The following is an 18,469-nucleotide window of genomic DNA, read 5'->3' as shown; positions in this document are numbered from 1 at the left end:
AAAAACAAAATAGTCACTTCTAGTTATTTTGTCAAGCTCTATTAAGGGTTAGGGCATTTTGTTGCCAGTTTTAACGCTCAAGCCTTTGTTTAGATTTAGAATATATAGTTCCCATGACAATATTCCCAGAAGGTTTTCATTTCCTAACATGGCAAATTTCGCAGCTTGCCTCTTTACTTTCACCTATTCCATGACATTGAAACCTACTTCTGATTCCGAGGATCATCAGGATTGAAATTGGTGATTTATGATCCTAGGAAGGCTGAATATGGTGAAATGCAACAGTGGAAGACAAAAATCAAATAATGAATCTTAAATTTGAAAATACAAACTGCAACAGAAGAAAAAAGCATGGCAAGATCCCTGCAATACTTGTTTCTCTTAAAGAAAGAAGTTGATCCGTTAGCTTCACAAAGTACAAAATTACTGGTGTTCAGTACTCCATAATAGATGCTTTCCAAAAAAAAATTTTTAATATAGAATTTCCAGGACTGGCACAGCCTTTTTGTCCTTAACAATGTGTGCTGCTTGATTATGCTGCACATAAGCCTCCTTGCATCTTATTAGCCTATCCTTTTATTCCTTTCAGATATTTATCCAGCTTCCACATAAATGTATGTTTCGTGCTATTTGTGTCAACTACTCCTTGTGATATTTGAAGTATTTTTTTCTATTTGAAAGCAGACATATTCTACTCCATGTTTGTGGCTGGCCATAATGAATGATGAAGCAGATCTCCCTCAAAAAGGTTTCACCAGCAGCTGAAAATAAACAATTCTGAAGAAGCATTAAGGAAATGAGCTCTGGTTTCTCTCATTGATCTATCCATTCAGGGGTGGAACCATTGAGTCTAATTGTATATCATTACCAGAAATCAATCACATCCAGAAAGTGCTGGAAAATCTCAGCAGGTCTGACAGCATCTGTGGAGATAGAACAGAGCAAACGTTTTTGTTTCAGTTTCCAACATTTGCAGTAATTTATTGATCCCATCCAGCAGGTTCAATGAGGCAATTATTTTCCAGTTTTTAGGGACAAATCAGGGCTCCGGAATCCTTACTAAATTCTACAATGATATAACTACCCAAGTTTCCAGTGCTCAAATCTCACAATGGGCTATCAAGTCTGTATGTGTGTCGAATATTGCATACAAAGGCAGATAAAAATAGACAAAAAAGAAAACAGAAAATGCTGAAAAGTCTCCGCAGGTCTGACAGCAGCTGTGGAGAATGAATAGAGCCAACGTTGAGACTGAATGCTCCTTCATCAGGCCAGCCCTTTGTCATTCAGACTTGAAAGACTGGCTGTATTCTCCCTCCACAGATGCTGTCAGACCTGCATCTGTGGAGACTTTCCAGCATTTTCTGTTTTTGTTTCAGATTCCAGCATGCATGGTATTTTGCTTTTATCTCAGATAAGAGTAGAGTTTTATTAAAATAATAGCAAATTACTGCAGATGCTGGAATTTGAAACCAAAAAGAGAAAATGCTGGAAAATCTCAACAAGTCTGGCAGCATTTGTAAGGAGGGGAAAGCTGACGTTAAGTCCAGACGACCCTTTGTCAAAGTTAAAAGGCATAGAAAGCAGGAGATATTTATACTGCAGGGTGAGGGAATGAAAATGAGTCATAGCCATAGAAACCAGGGAAACAAGATGATAGCTGTCTACAGAGAGAACAAAGGGCATGAATGAGTTTTATTGCTTATTATTAATTTGCCCTATCATTACCAGATAGGCAGGCAGTGAAGTATAGACCTGGGGCCAACCTTTTATGTAAAATACTTTCATATATGTTACAAACTTGCAACTCCAAACCCAAATATAGTTTCAGTTGGTTCCTATGGCTATATAGGACCACGAATTTAATGCCCACCACCTGAATATAAGCAAACATTCAGATGAATATTGATCATGAATTGAAAATCAATACTAGCTGCTCTCCCCAACTCCATTGGTTATTGATCTTCTGTTTCTCACTTCAATCTTCGCTCAACACTTCCGAATTTTTCCCTGGTGCTCCAAGGCCATCCTCTCTCTCTCCCCCCTACCCCAACACCACCATTGCCAACAATGGTACAGTGATTAGCACTGCTGCCTCACAGTGCCAGGGACCCGGGATCAATTCCAAGCTTGAGTGACTGTGTGGAATTTCCTCTGGATGCTCTGATTTCCTCCACAGTCCATAAATGTGCAGATTATGTTGATTGACCATCCTACATTGCACCTTAGTGTTAGGGGGATGCCAGGTGGATTAGTAGGGTTGATATGTGGGGTTATGGGACAAGGGCCTGAGTGGGATTATTGTTAGTGCAGGCTTGATTGGCCAAATGGCCTCTGTCTGCCCTGTAGATATTCTATAATCAAATCATTCATAGCCACATTTTATATTGTCCAACACACTAAATCTTTTGGTAACAATGCAGTCACATCAAGTACATGTTAAAATACTATGGTATAATCATTGCCTTTGTTGCAGCCATTGCTACCTCAAGATATGCACCCTTCTTACCTCAAATATTGTGTTATTCTGACTCTTCAGCCAGCTCCAATTCATACTGATTTGATTCAGATCCTGACACTGGCCTCAGGTGAACATAGAGGAACCTCAATTTCAATCCTAAACCCTTGGGATCCATCAATTCTATTATATCAAATTATGGTATTCAGAGGGGTCTTGTGGCATAGAGGGTAGCATCCCTACCCATGCCAGAAGCTTCAGGTTCAAGGACTTGTTGGCTAAGCCAGGCACATTTATAATACTGTCAAACAGGTTGAATATCAACCTGTAAATCCTTCCAAACACGCTAATGTCTGAGAGTCTCCTGGTCAGCTAGACTTGATGTGGAGTGACACCCCCTCAAGCTATAAACCTCTGGCAACAAACTAGTGACCTGATCCAGGAATTACTAGATATGGAAACAGACAAATGTCTGCCTTAGTGCACCACTTGGTGCAGGAAGAGAACTGGAATAGATGGCACTCAGGCAATGTTGATGTTCATTCAATATACCCAAATCTATCTCATTTATTTTCCTGCTGCGTCAAGCTTCTTTCCATTTGTCTATTTTCCAGAAGCAAACCAATATCTATTTTACTTCCTTTGATCCATCCACTGAAGAATCAGAACATGTCTAAGTATTACAAATCTGACAAGTCAGATCTGTACACAGTAGCATCTTCACCTTTTAAACGGATCCAGGTTAAATCTATATGCAGTAAACCTGCACACAATCTCAGGAGGTGGAGACTCGAGATATTACAGGAGGTGCAAGTAGTTGGTCTTAGTGACAAGAAAGATTTAATGAGAGGAGCTCAGCTTTGGGTGATATTTGATGCCACATTGGCAAGCAGCCTGGTTCAGCCCCAGGTTGTTGGTAGGGAGTGGGATGGCATTGGTGCTGGAACTGAGCGTGCAGTGGAGACTGAAGGCAATTGCTTCAGTCTTTCTGATATTTGACTGGAGGATATACGTGATGTACTGGGGGTCAGACAACAATGTGACAAATCAGAAGCAGGCATTGAGAGGTGGTGGGGAGTATCTTCTGAAGAAATTCTACAGAGAACTGGTAAGAAAAGAAGCTTTTTCAGGAGATTCTCTAATACAATCAAATGAAGGCAGTCCTACTCAACTTGACTACAAGAGAGATTGTTGGAAAGGGATCATGCTATCAACCATCCAATACAATGGTTGTTTTCTTGAGAACTAAGGTACGCAGTGAACTTCAGAGCCAGGTCTCTCAGATGTTTGGTTTGCTGAGGATCCCTGAGATATTTGGTTTGCTGAAGGTTCTACTGCAGTCAGTTCCTGATGAGGAGCTGACCATTCTAATCTTCCACACATTGACAGTTGTGCTGTCTCCTCACTTGCCCTGTACATTTGGGCAAGTACATCTGTGATGCATGGAGAGCACTGAAAGAGGATACAGAAAATGTCATGAATACAACAAGAAAGCTATTGGACGCGCTGAATAAAGAGTTACCATTTGGGGAAAGGAAAACTTATTCCATTCTCGACTCAACTTCCACCACGTGAATCACTGACTGCTCTGTATGAATTGATAAACCATGCCAGTGTCTGAACAGGTTGTAATCAAATTATTGCTCCTGTTACTTAGCACCATGCTTATCCATTACAGCTTCTCTATCAACATTTGTCTGCCCAAGACTTCTTCTCCCCATTGTGAATTGAAGTTCGAACACCCGTTAAAATGTGTGTTTGGGTGAAGTGTGTTGAGACTCTGAATCAGTACACACTAAACTTCATGATGCAAAATGGAGGTTGCGACCAGATGAGGACTTATTCTGATGGCCAAAGCTATGGTGTCCATTACCCAGATTGTAGAACAGCTTGCAGACCTTATCATTACTGCAAGGAGTGTCAGAGAAACACTATCTTTGGAGAATTGTAATAATCTCCACTGATGTTACACCCACACTAATGAACAGATTGCTTCAAAGTCTGCTTAATAATTCTTCAGTTGTCCACTGCCTTTGTATCAAAGGCATGGGCAATGTTACAACTGGAGTTCCGCACAGCACTGAAAAGTTCTTGAATTGTGTTGCACGCAACGATTGGTTTGATGCAAACCAGGGAAAATTACAATGAGTTACCAGTGTTTGAGCTGCTGTCATGCTTCACAAAATACCTAAAATCATTTGAGAGCAAATAATTTCAGACCCTTTATACTGGAAGAAACCAGGATTCAACATTCTATGAAGCTACGTGCAGACTGGAGTGTTGAGTGAGAGGGAATTTAGCCAAGTACTCAAATAAAATCACTAATTCTACATTGGCCAATGGACGTATTTGAACTGGGTTTGTTTCTGGTTGCACCCAAGTGGAAAGCGTCAGGAGGCCTTGTAACTCAACGCTGCAACTGCTTATCCAGGCTAAGCTGAAACATCCTGAGACTGAAATGTATTTAGAAGTAGCTCAACCCAAAACTACATGAGTTCCTGAAGGACATTTCCAAGTAATTCTTTAAAGAATCGCCTCTCAGGATTCATTTGTACACCACAGATTGTGTCTTTCTTGGAACCCATGAGTAAATCCAGGTGAATTCAGTTGCCTTTTCAATTTGTTTTTTCTAATTAGACCAGACAGTCATCTGGTCGGAAAAATACAACTTCTTGCAGCCAATACTGGCAATCAGGTTGAAACCAACTTATGGCATAATCTTCCCACTTCCTCTCCAACTCATACTCGAACGTACTCCTTCTTCACCACTGACAGCTCACCAACATTTGCCCTGATGCTCCTCCTCTTCAACACAGGCATTAACCATCTCCGCCATCTCATCACACAGATCTTGATGCTGCCCCATTTCGTCTTCCCCATCTTCTCCTCTTCTTCCTTTCCACAGGCCCTGATCCTTTTCCACCTCCTACCCTTCCTCTCCACAGCCCCTGAGCCTCTGCATCTCCTCTTCAATGCAAGTCCAATTCGTCTCCATCACATTTTCTTAACAATAAGTCAGTGGCGGCGCCAGAATGTTTTAAAATTTTATTAATGAAAAATGATGCAATCATTATTGATCGATCTGAACACAATGTGCACCCCACTGATGCGTGACTGGTAATAAAGTCTCTTGACTTGGAGACAAGTCTCATCTAATTTTTTTTTTCAATTCATTACTGAATTAGATCAATAACTAATTGATGCTGTACCTATTATCAAACATGGCACTCTCAGGAATTCATCTCAAGAAGCGCAGTTTCTGAACTTCACTCATTATCTCGCAGTGAGACTTTCAAATCTCAATTTTGTTTTTTGCTTCTAAATACATACATGCCTCCATGAAAGAGGCTGAGGCTCCCCCCTCAAAAGGATACCAGGATAACATCAGCTGTGGGGCTAGGTTGTGGCTGACAGTAATCATCATCGTCTGTCAATGATCAGATCTACATGGGTTTTAAACACTTGTTAATATTTTACAGAGAAAGGCTAGTGAAAGATTTATATGGCTTGTGGTGTGCACATTTCCGAGTAAATTTAGAAAGATGCAACCATCTATTTTTATGAGAGTTATTTGTGCAACTAACTACATTTTGCATTCAGCAGGCTTTTCGGTTCTGTTGACTTGTGTTTTTCCAGTTCAGTGTAACCTCCACTGGATTACTGAACTCAGGGATTTGTTAAATTAAAATGCTCCACAAGGAAATATTAACTATTGCCGAGGCTGACATATTACTCCGGTATATTTTCTAAGGGCAAATGAGATCATTGGTTCCTGTGCCATTAATATTTGACAGGGGATTACGAGGAGATTTGTTTTCCTTTTTAACCTTTCAGGTAACATCATGTTTTTAAAAAACAGCAACTCATGATTCAGATATTGAATCTTTTATAAGCTGGTCCTTAAATGGTGAAACATTGAGAATAGTATTATTGCAATATCTAACATCCCAGGTATCTTCAAATAAATTTACTCCACACATCCCAGACAGAACAGGACGTGAGCCTGCACCAATGTTTAGAACAAAAGCACTTTCTCTTTACAAACACAGACTGATTCCAGGCTGGGCCTTGCAACAACAAAATAGAAAAGGCCTGCAGCTTCAAACCTGGGCAAATACCAGGAGTGAAGTCAACTATCAATTATCATTGTAAATTGAGCAAAGCTGTTCCAGTACAGCTACAATACAGGCATCTACCTGAATGTGGAAAATTGCCCAATATTCTGTACACAAGAGTAGGACAAATCCAATCCAGCCAATTACCAACCCATCAGTCTATTCTCAATCAGCAAATGATGGAAAAAGTGTTGTCAACAGTGCTATCAAGCAGGATTTAGTCAGCCTGCTCATTGAAGCTCAGTTTGAGTTCCATCAAGATCACTCTGTTCCTGACCTCATTACTTTGGTCCAAACATGGACAAAGAGCTGAACTTTTGCGTCGAGATGAGAGTGGCTGTCCTTGACATCAAGGCAGCATTTCAGCAAGTGTGGCATCAGGAAACCCTAGCAAAGTTGCCATCAATAGGAATCAGGGTGAAAACTTTTCACTAGTTGAAGTCATATCTAGCACAAAGGGAGATGTTACATAAGAACATAAGAAATAGGAGCAGGAGTAGGCCATCTAGCCCTTCGAGCCTGCCCCGCCATTCAATAAGATCATGGCTGATCTGTCGTGGCTCAGTTCCACATTCCCGCCCTCTCCCCATAACCCTTAATCCCCTCCCTTAGCAAAAACCCATCAACCCGCATCTTAAAAATATTTAGCAAGGTAGCCTCCACCACTTCAACAGGCAGAGAATTCCAGAGATTCACCACCCTTTGAGTGAAGAAATTCTTCCTCAACTCCATTCTAAACCGCCCCCCCCTTTATCTTGAGGCTGTGCCCCCTAGTCCTACTGTCTTTTTTGAGCAGGAAGAGTCTCTCCACCTCTATCCTATCCATCCCATTCATCATCTTATACGTCTCAATGAGATCTCCCCTCATTCTTCTAAACTCTAACGAGTACAAGCCTAGTTTATTCAGCCTCTCCTCATGGCTCAACCCCCTCAACTCCGGCATCAGCCTAGTAAACCTCCTCTGCACTCCCTCCAAGGCCAAAATAACCTTGCGTAAGTATGGTGCCCAAAACTGCACACAGTACTCCAGCTGCGGCCTCACCAATGCCCTATACAGCTGCAGCAAGACCTCCCTACTTTTATATTCAATCCCCCTCGCTATGAAGATCCTCTCAACTGCAGGGTATTGATATAGTCTTCCTCAGGGCAGTGGCCTCAGCCCAACCAGCTTCAGCTGTTCTCTCCACATAATATCAGAAGTGGCAAGTGACAATGTTCTTTGAGAATTGCACAAGGTTCAGCACCATTTGATTTATTGTCACATGTATTAGTATACAATGAAAAGTATTGTTCTTGCACACTTTACAAAGCATACCATTCATAGAAAAGGAAATGAGAGCGTGCAGAATGTAGTGTTACAATCATAGCTAAGGTATAGAGAAAGATCAGCTTTATCTGATGTAGGTCCATTCAAAAGTCTGATGGCAGCAGGGAAGAAGCTGTTCTTGAGTTGGTTGATATGTGACCTCAGACTATTGTATTTTTTTCCTGAAGAAAGAAGGTGGAAGAGAGAATGTCCGGGGTGCGTGGGTTCCTTAATTATGCTGGCTGCTTTGCCAAGGCAGCGGGAAGTGTAGACAGAGTCAATAGATGGGAGGCTGATTTGTGTGATGGATCGAGCTTTGTGACTACTCAGATACTGAAGGAATCAATGTCCACAGCAGCAAGACCTGGACAGCATTCAGGTTTGACCTGATAAATGGCATGTAATATTTTGTGCCATACAAGTGCCAGGCAATGATCATCTCCAACAAGAGAGAATCTAACAAACTCCCTTTGACATTCATAATCATTGAATCCCCTGTGATCAACATCCTGGTGGTTACCATTAACCAGAAACTGAATGGAATCAATCATATAAATACTGCGGCTTCAAGAACAGATCTGAGGCTTAGAATTGTGTGGGGAGTAACTTACCTCCTGACTCTCAAACCTGTCCACCATCTACAAGTCATAAGTCAGGAGCTCAGTGGAATACTCTCCACTTACTTGGATGAATGCAGCTTCAACAACACAAAAATGCTGGACACAATGCAAGACAAAGTTGTCTACTTGATTGGCATCCCATTCATCAACTTCAACATTCACTTCCTCCACCACCAGCGTACAATGGTAGCAGTGCATATCATAAATCATGCAGCAACTGGTCAAAACTCTTGACAATACCTTCCAAACCATGACCACTGCCATCTAGAAGGACAAGGGTGGCAGACTCATGTGAACACCACCACCTGGACAAAGATACAAAGATACAAAGAACAACACAGCACGGGAAACAGGCCCTTCGGCCCAACGAGCCCGCGCCGCCGTCCTACTATCTCAGTAACCTATTCATGATTTTAGTCTACACCTAACGTGCGAGGATCAGGGAGGTCCACTCCAATGGACATTCCACTCCAACACATTATCTGGACTTGGAACTACATCACTTTTTTTAGTGTCACTGGGCCAAAATCCTGGAACTTCCTTCCTGCAGTCAATGTACCTGAATTCTAGCAGTTCAAAGCACACCAGCACCTTCTCAATGTCAGTTAGGGATAGGCAACAAATACTGGCTTTGCTAGTGATAGCCACGTGCCAAATACAAATAAAAAACTGACAATTTTTCAGCATCATCTACTGTGCAGGGATGAATCTAAAAATTCTCCTTGTCCTTTTATCTTTGTGGCAAGACGTTCAATAGCAAATTGGACATTCCAAGAGACTATTTTACCATTACTTTTCTGAAATGAATCTTACATGTACTCTGGTCCACATAACTCCATACGTGAAAGATTTCAACCTCCAATTAGACATAGCTTAATACCCATTCTTAGTATTTCCATTTGTCATTGATCTGCTGGGCTAACGACCTAGTAACCCGACACAGACTTTCTAACCAGCCTGCCTTATCACCTGCACTCAAGACTTAAACCCAAACCCTGCCCACCCACGACTCCAGAAGATGAAAGGTTGGTGGGTATGGAAGGTGACCAGCCAAGGTCAAGAAGTGGTCCGACTCACATTCCCAAGTCCACCACCAAATCAGTCCTAGATGTCATTCTTAAGTGTTACTGTGTTAATGGACAACATGTTAGCCCACAGTATGAACTAACCTGTATGAAAGCCAGGTTGCTAATCTTTACCAACTTTAAAAGGAGTTATGTGTGTTCAAACACTTTCAGGAAAAAAATGTAAACTATTTCTTTTTAACCTATGAAAGAAAACTAGCCCACCACCCTGAAAAATATGGGAGAGTATAGTGCCAAATCAGAATCGCATTGGAGAAAAAAAAGCCTTACTGTTTGGATGGTAAGTAAGTACTGCTCCAGGTTCAGTTCTGACCTTGGGTGATTGTGCAACTCCACACATGCAGACACGAGAAGAATGTGTGGGTTTCCTCCCACAGTCCGAAAAGTGCAGCTTAGGTGAATTAACTATGTTAAATTGCCCTTTAGTGTCCAAAGATTTAGGTTAGATGGATTAGCCATGGAAAATATGTAGTGTTATGGGGATAGGGCAGGGGAGAGGGTCTGTCAGACTCTGTGCAGATCCGATGGGCCGAACAGCCTTTTCCACACTGTAGGGATTCTATGATTCTTGTCAACTAGATTAATGGATTCAGTCAGTCGTGTGGGATTCCACACTCTGGCATTCTTTATCATGGCAGATTAGTGATGAACAGGCAGAGTCTTCTGTTAAAAAGGCAAGTCTGTCTGACAATGTAATTCCAAATAAGAACAGCTGAAATCACCCGAAAATGAGGCAAGTTCTTGCCCGCACTGAAAATCAGTTGGTTCCTTTGCCCAAATAATAAAAATTATTTAAAAATTTTTTTAGTTAATGTACTAATGTGATCAAACCCAATGTGGAGATCAGACACTTGCAGTTCTCACTGAATGAAACCAGAGTGCAATAATCTATTATAAAGGTGTAAGAAACAGAAGGTGCAGAAAATACAGAAATAGGTTTTTTTAAAAATATATACCCTTTACTGTGGAATTATGATTTTAATCTCTAATAGGGAATGAATAATTACATGAAGTTCACTATCATAAAGACTAATGAGTAGAAAGGTGGGATTGCAAAGTGGCGATGTGGAGATGCTAACGTTGGACTGGGGTAAACACAGTAAGAAGTCTCACAAAAAGTCCAACAGGTTTATTTGGTAGCAAAGACCACTAGCTTTTGGAGCGCTGCTCCTTCATCAGGTAAGTGGGAGTTCCATTCAAAAACAGGACATATAAAGACACAAACTCAATTTACAAAATAATGGTTGGAATGAGAACCTTTATAGGTAATCAAGTCTTAAAGATACAGACAATGTGAGTGGAGAGAGCATTAAGCACAGATTAAAGAGGTATGAATTGTCTCCAGCCAGGACAGTTAGTGAGATTTTGCAAGCCCAGGCAAGTCCTGGGTGTTACAGATAGTGTGACATGAACCCAAAATCCGATCGAGGCTGTCCTCATGTGTGGGGAAGTTGGCTATCAGTCTCTGCTCAGTGATTCTGCTCTGTTGTGTGTCAGAAAGGCTGCCTTGAAGAATGCTTACCCAAAGATCAGAGGCCTAATGCCCTTGACTGCTGAATTGTTTCCCTGATGTGGAGATGCTAGTGTTGAACTGGGGTAAAACAGAAAGAAATCTCACAACACCAGCTCAAAGTCCAAACAGGTCCACTTGTAGCAAAAGCTGCAAGTTCTCGGGACAGGCTGTCCCTTAGTCAGGTGGCTGGGAGTTCAGGACAGCCTGTCCTGAAAGCCCACAGCCCTTGCTAAAAATAAACCTGCCAGGACCCCAAGAAGAAGTGTTTCCGGACAGGAAGAGAACACTCCTGCCTGGTGACTGTGGAGCGATGTTCATTCATCCCTTGTCGTGGCGTCTGCATGGTCTCCCCAATGTACCATGCCTCGGGACATCCTTTCTTTCACTGTGGACCAGAGTATTTGACTTTAATTCAAGAATGGGTCACATTCCCACTCAAAATACACCCTTGGATAGAATTGGCTTGGCTCGGCTCTAGCTGAACTCTGAATAAATTTGGGATGTTAATAAAAAACAATATACTCCAGGTGCTGGACATCCGAAATATAAAAAAGAAAATGCTGCCAATACTCAGCACGCACTGGCAGCATCTGTGGAGAGAGAAACAGAGTTCACGCTGCCTGTCTCATATGATTCTTCGACCCTTGAGCTATTTCATTTATTTTACCGAACATAGTCCATTTTATTTTGTCTCGAAAGAGGGCGGAGGAGCGAAGGTGTGTATAACCCAATCACCTCAGCAAACTGCAGCAGTGAAACAAACAACGCTCTCCTCACAAAGTGACTGAATGACCATCCTGTCCCTCAATCCTTTTTTAGGGAGGGGGAACTCCCAACTCACCGATTGCAGGAGGGGTTTCACCTGTCCCCACACTTCCTCCCAGTTTACCTGTGGATTATGTACTCCTGCTGGAATCTGCTCCCTCCTCCGGCTGTGTCTGATCCTTTTCTTCTTCCCTGGGATAAGCTCACCAATCCTGGGCACACGTTGAAAGTAAGGAGGCAGAGGGGAGAATGAGCTCTAGGCAACTGGACAAGTGTCAGTCACAGCTCACATATATCAAACCAGAGAGACCACACCTCCGAACAGACGGCCAATAAAGAGGCAATAGGATTCCAGCTTCCCACTTGTTCAGTGGGAGATCAATTCCTCCCGGGAACCAAATTAAAGCAGCATCGGATGTGAAATATTGCACTCCGGTAGTTAAGAGTTTGTTCAAACATTTGCGACAAACTGGGAGAAAAACATACGCCCCTCGTTTAATTAAAAACGTCCTCAAATACAAAATACACTTTCAAATTACAAAACAGAATGCAATCTCACAATAAGTTATAAAAATAACACCCGATATAACACAATATCAACAATAAACATGCCGTTTTTAATACAGCAGCACAAACCAACATAGCACAATAACAACAGCTAGTATCCTCTCGTTTAACCAAGGAAGGAGATTAAACCGGAGTTTAGTCTCTGTTGATTAATTAATTATCCTGCTCTTTTGATGTCGGATTTAGGAGTTAACGAGTCTATTTTAATGATTCGATCGTGGTGACCCTGGTCCCCAGCCCAATCGAAATATGTTGTGGAGATGCCGGCGTTGGACTGGGACTGGGGCTGGGAACAGTAAGAAGTCTCACAACACCAGGTTAAAATCCAACAGGTTTAGTTTCTGGCTTTTGCTACCAAATAAACCTGTTGGACTTTAAACTGGTGTTGTGAGACTTCTTACTATCGAAATCTATCAAAAGGTTGCGGATGTTGGAGATCTGAAAACGGTGAAAACACTCAGCAGTTCAGGCAACATGTGTGGAGGGAGCATTTTCATCAGCACTGGGTGATGCTGGGTAGTAAAAGTAGAAAGGGAGACTGGAGCCAGTCTGCTGGTTTAATCAGCATTGGGTACAAAGTACCATCTCCCTAAATGAGATGAGTCATGAACCAAGAACAGTCACCTCGAAGATTAAAGGTTGAACTTCCAGCTAACAGTCATTAAATAGGCTGCAGGTATTTTCATGGCTGGAGACTAAAAGTGATGGTGTGGATATGCCGGCGTTGGACTGGCGTAAACACAGTAAAAAGTCTGACAACACCAGGTTTAAGTCCAACTGATTTATTTGATAGTAAACTCACTAGCTTTCGAGGGGTTTCCCTCTTCTTCAGGTGAATGGAGAGTTCTGGCCTCAGACAGAGCATATAAAGCACAGACAGTTTAGAGATTACTGATTAGAATGCGAATCTTTACGCCTAACCTGCTGTTCAAGTCCTAAAGTGGCTAACAATGTGAGTGGAAGGAGCACTGATCACAGGTTAAAGAGATGTGTCTTGTCTCCAGACAGCACAGTGAGTGAGGTTTTGCAAACCCAGGCAAGTCACGGAGGTTACGGATAGTGCGACATGAACCCAAGATCCCTGTTGAGACCGTCCTCATGTGTGCGGAACTTGGCTATCAGTCTCTGCTCAGCAACTCTGCGCTGTCGTGTGTCGTGAAGGCCACCTTGGAGAACGCTTACCCGAAGGTCAGAGGCTGAATGCCCGTGACCACTGAAGTGTTCGCCAACAGGAAGGGAACAGTCTTGCCTGGTGACTGTCGAGCGATGTTCATTCATCCGTTGTCGTAGCGTCTGCATGGTCTCCCCAATGTACCATGCTTCGGGACATCCTTTCTTGCAACGTATCAGGTAGATCCCTCGAAAGCTAGTGAGTTTACTATCAAATAAATCGGTTGGACTTAAACCTGGTGTTGTCAGACTTTTTACTGGATTAAAAGTGAGCCACTGAGCAGGAGTAATGAAACCTGAGGATTACAAACTAGTCATGTTTCAGTACTTACTCGCTGCAGGAGATCAACTGTGTTTGAAGAGGCCTTTCCAGACCTTTTACGAGACTTTCTAGTCCACTTTGTTAATGATTTGCAAATGCTCTATCAGCACTTGCTCTGTGAACTCCCTCAGGCTTCATCTAAAAGAGAGTGAGCATTGTGCTACTCTCCACCATTGCAGATGGTGCAGGAGTTAGGCAGAGAAATATTCTGGAGGTGGGAAGAAGAGATGAGACAAGGAAGCTTGGCAGGAGAGTGAGATGGACCCCATCCCACCAATTACTCCTGATGATAAAGGGGATCCGTCCTCCTCTGGGCTTCTTTTCCCTGGGACCCCCAGTGCCACTTCTGAGAACCTTGCATGCCTTCTCCTCGGTCCCTGGCCATCCTGCAGTGTTTCATTGTGTGATCAAAACACTTCACAAATATTGTTGTCATCAACATTTGAGAGCTAAACTTACTGCTGTATGATATAGTGCTGATGTGGAGATGCCAGCATTGGACTGGGGTAAAAACAGAAAGAAATCCCACAACACCAGCTTAAAGTCCAAACAGATTTATTTGTAGCAAAAGCCACAAGCTTTCGGGACAGGCTGTCCCTTCATCAGGTGGCGGGGAGTTCTGCCACCTGACTCCCAGCTGGCAGACCAGGTCTCACAACACCAGGTTATAGTCCAACTGGACTGTAACCAGGTTGGACTATAACCTGGTGTTGTGAGACTTCTTACTGTGTTTACCCAGTCCAACGCCGGCATCTCTACGTCATACTGGCTGAGAGCCAGAGATGTAAGTCAGTATAGACAAATTTTCCACAGCTTGTGACAACTTTGGACTCATCATCAACATCAAAAAGACTGAAGTCATGCACCAGCCTGCTCCTCATGCACCGTACACAGAACCTAGAATCACAATCAAAGGGCAGAAACTACAGGCAGTGGACCAGTTCACTTATCTTGGCAGCACCCTCTTCCAAGCAGTAACTATAGACACAGAAGTTAACTGCAGAAGAGCAAAGGTAAGTTCTGCTTTCGGTAGACTGCGCTCCACTGTATGGAAATGTTGAGGAATCAGCCCAGCAACAAAACTGAATGTCTACAGCGCCATGGTACTCACTACCCTCCTATATTCCTGTGAAATGTGGACTGTGTCTCAAAGGCATGCAAGACAGCTCAATCATTTCCACATGACTTGTCTTCACAGAATATTACACATCCGATGGCAAGACAAAGTACCAGACACTGACGTTCTCTCTAAAGCAAGTCTTCCATCAGTCCACACACTGCTGATGAGAGCGCAGATCCAGTGGGCAGATTATGTCATCTGTATGCCAGATGAGTGCATACCCAAGCAGCTCTTTTTTGGGGAACTGTCTGCTGGAAGATGCTTGCATGGAGGGCAAAAGAAACGTTACAAAGAGACACTCAAGGCTTCCCTGAAGTCGCTTGACATAGACACCATCACCTGAGGAATGCTGGCACAAAACCGTGCTACCTGGCGCTGCCTCAGCTGTCAAGCTTACGAAGCAAGATGCATTGCTGAAGCATAACTTAAGCATGAGCTGCGCAAGCCCATTCACCTGACGAAGAGGGAGTCCCCTCGAAAGCTTGTGAGTTTACTATCAAATAAATCGGTTGGACTAAAACCTGGTGTTGTCAGACTTTTTACTGTGTTTAGCCCAGTCCAACGCCGGCACACCCACATCAAGTCCAGAGCCTCCAGCACCACTTGGACGTGACATTATTGAGACCGGTGTAATCTATCGTGAGCCAGTAGCTTCCACTGGGTTTGCTCACTGGCCAGGTTGGGGAGTTAGTGATATTTGTGGTTTCCCTCAGGATTCCTTTTTCCACTAACCCTTTAACTATCTCCACTACAGCTGCCTCTGCTTCTGATTTTATCAGTTATTGTCGTTGGGGCTTATGCTCTGGTTCAGGTACCTTCATTGGGTCTGTTTTAGTAAAGCCAGTGTCTAATTTTGTCTCAGCCCATACTCTGGGGATAGAGGCACAAATGGCTCCAAACCCTCCTGTCTCTAATTCCCAATCTCTGATGGTGGCTGTGGCCACTTTAATAGTTTCAAGGTGACTTATGAGTTTTCCTATTCTAGTTTTCCGACTGTCCTGTTTTGGCCAGATTAATTCTCCCTTTTTACAGTCTATCAAAATCTCATACTCCTTCATTAAATCATTTCCCATTATTGTCCCCTCGTTATTTTTATACACATAGAATTTCATAGGTATATACAAATGATTTATTTCTACTAACGTCTTGCTCTGATAGGCAGCTGTTTTGTTCCCTCCTATCCCGGTTAGATAAGGGTAAGTTGGTGACAGATATGGATGCTCCTGTGTCCACCAGCATCTCACATTGCCTGCCCCCTGCTAGTGCAGACATATAAATCCATCCCTCCTTCTTACCTTATGAATGGGGACTGCAGACCATCGATCTCGGAGGTTCCTTAGTTCCTCCGATTCTGCTGTGGTCATAGATCGGGTTGGGGATCTCCCATATTTGTCCTAACATATTGCTCCTGTGTGTCCATTTTTATTTCAGTGATTACAATGTTTCCCACTGTTTCCAGATTTGTTTCCTTTCCTTGGGATCTGGCACTCCCTTGCAAAGTGCCCTTGTCAGCCACAATTGTAAGAGGTCAGTTTGAACTTAGTTCTGCTCCCCCTCCTGTAAGCAGCTACTCTTGTCTCACTCTTGTCTGGGATTTCTCCTCTCCGCCTCCCAGAACGCCACTAGCCCATTCCACTAGTTCATCATAATTCTGGGACATAATCACTCCCATTTTTAGGATGGTTTGGTGAGCACTAGAGAGCCCATCCTTGAAAGCCTAGATGAACGCTCGATTCCCACGGCCTGGGTTTCCTTGCCCTGAGTATTCCCAGTATTCTTGGAACAACCATTCCCCGTACTCAGAAATTCCTTCCCCCTTGAGCTGCTTGGTCGTTGTAATTCTGTTTCAATTAGTAGCAGCATTTCCTAAAACTCTCTGGACTTCTGTCTTAAACTGGTTGAAGGGTGCTTGTTGGGCATCTATTCCTGCTGTTAGGGTGACTACGTGTGTCCAACATCCCCCACTATAATCTTGTGCTGGGGGAGTGGTGGGTCCTCCTGCTACCTGCCTCCACTTGTCAGCTGGACAAGCTGCCCTGACCAGTTGGTGTATGTCTCTCAGGTGTAGTTGATGTCCTATCCATACTGTATCTAATTCTTCCCAGGATTTAATGTTTGCGCTTCTAGGTTGTAGTTAATCCAGGGAAGCCATTATCTGCTGTCTTTTGCCTGGGGTGAATGGTTTATAATTTGCGGTTAGCTGCGCATCTGTTTCTCCTTGGGTTACTGGGGCTATGTTGTGTTCTAGCGTTTCCCATTCCTCTAGAGGGGCAATTGGTCCTGTCGAGTGGACTCATAAGGGGGCAGAGGAAGATTTTCCCCTCCCCATTGATTCTCCTCTAACACTTGGTTTCATTTCTCCAGTTCCCTTACTCTGGATTCTAACTCTCTAGTCTTCTCTTTATCTTCGCTTCACTTTTTGATGGAAGCGACTACTTGTTCAATTAGTCCCACTAACTGATGTACTAATAATATCCCTGCCTTCTTTGTCTTGACTCTCTTTTCCCCATCTATCCACTTTCTCTGCTGTTCTAAGGTCTGAGAAGCATCCCAGCCATCCGTTTGCATCCTCCTAATTAACGCGTGTCTATCTGTCATGTACATTTCAATAAGACACCCTGCAGGTCCCCATTGAATTTCTTTATCTGCCATCTCACAGACTTCACTACCTCTGGTTACCTCCTTGGCAATGTGTTTTATCCACCAGCCAGCCATGATTACTTCCTAGCAATGTGTTTTCTCCACCATTAGGGTTTCTATTTATACTCATGGCCACTATTACCGCCTTGGCAACTTGTTTTCTCCACCGGAGTCTGGCTCTAGGTCAGAGTTGATCAGCTCCTTTTCCGCACCACTTTACAACATTGACAGGCAAGTATCTGACTATACAAACTTTCATGCAAACAGGTGGCAAACTCTGCGTTTGTTCGCTGCTACAGAGTTTGATGTTACCCAAACTGTGCTTCATGATCCTAAGTGCCGTTGATGCTGCTACGCCCACTTCAGGGTCCTGACCTTCACATGGGGGGGTTTTCCCCTCTTAGCAATCAGTCTAAGGCTGCGCGTTTCAGACAGATACTTTCTTGTCCTTTAGTCAATCAGCACAAGTAACAGTCAGCACTTATTACTATACCATTAACAATCAGTATTTAGTTCTATACCATAAATTCCCCTTAATTTTTACTCCTTTTAAACTGCATTGTTGACTCAGTCTGACTCCCACAGATTTAATGATCTCTACCTCAGTTTGCTGATCGAGGCCAACCAATCGAACTTACCAGCAGTGAGATCCTGCCCGAACACACCAATTTGTTGTGGGAAAGTCACCGCTTCGGAGTCAGACTTGGAGGTTCAACAAACAGTTTTATTCAGACAAAGCTTTGGGAGAAGCACTGGCACTCTGCAGTACAGGCAGTCACCTTCTCAAC

Source organism: Carcharhinus amblyrhynchos, chromosome 6 (assembly GCF_965287045.1).
Source record: "Carcharhinus amblyrhynchos chromosome 6, sCarAmb.v2.hapA, whole genome shotgun sequence".
NCBI classification, from domain to species: domain Eukaryota; kingdom Metazoa; phylum Chordata; class Chondrichthyes; order Carcharhiniformes; family Carcharhinidae; genus Carcharhinus; species Carcharhinus amblyrhynchos.
Note: the sequence above shows the minus strand (reverse complement) of the source record.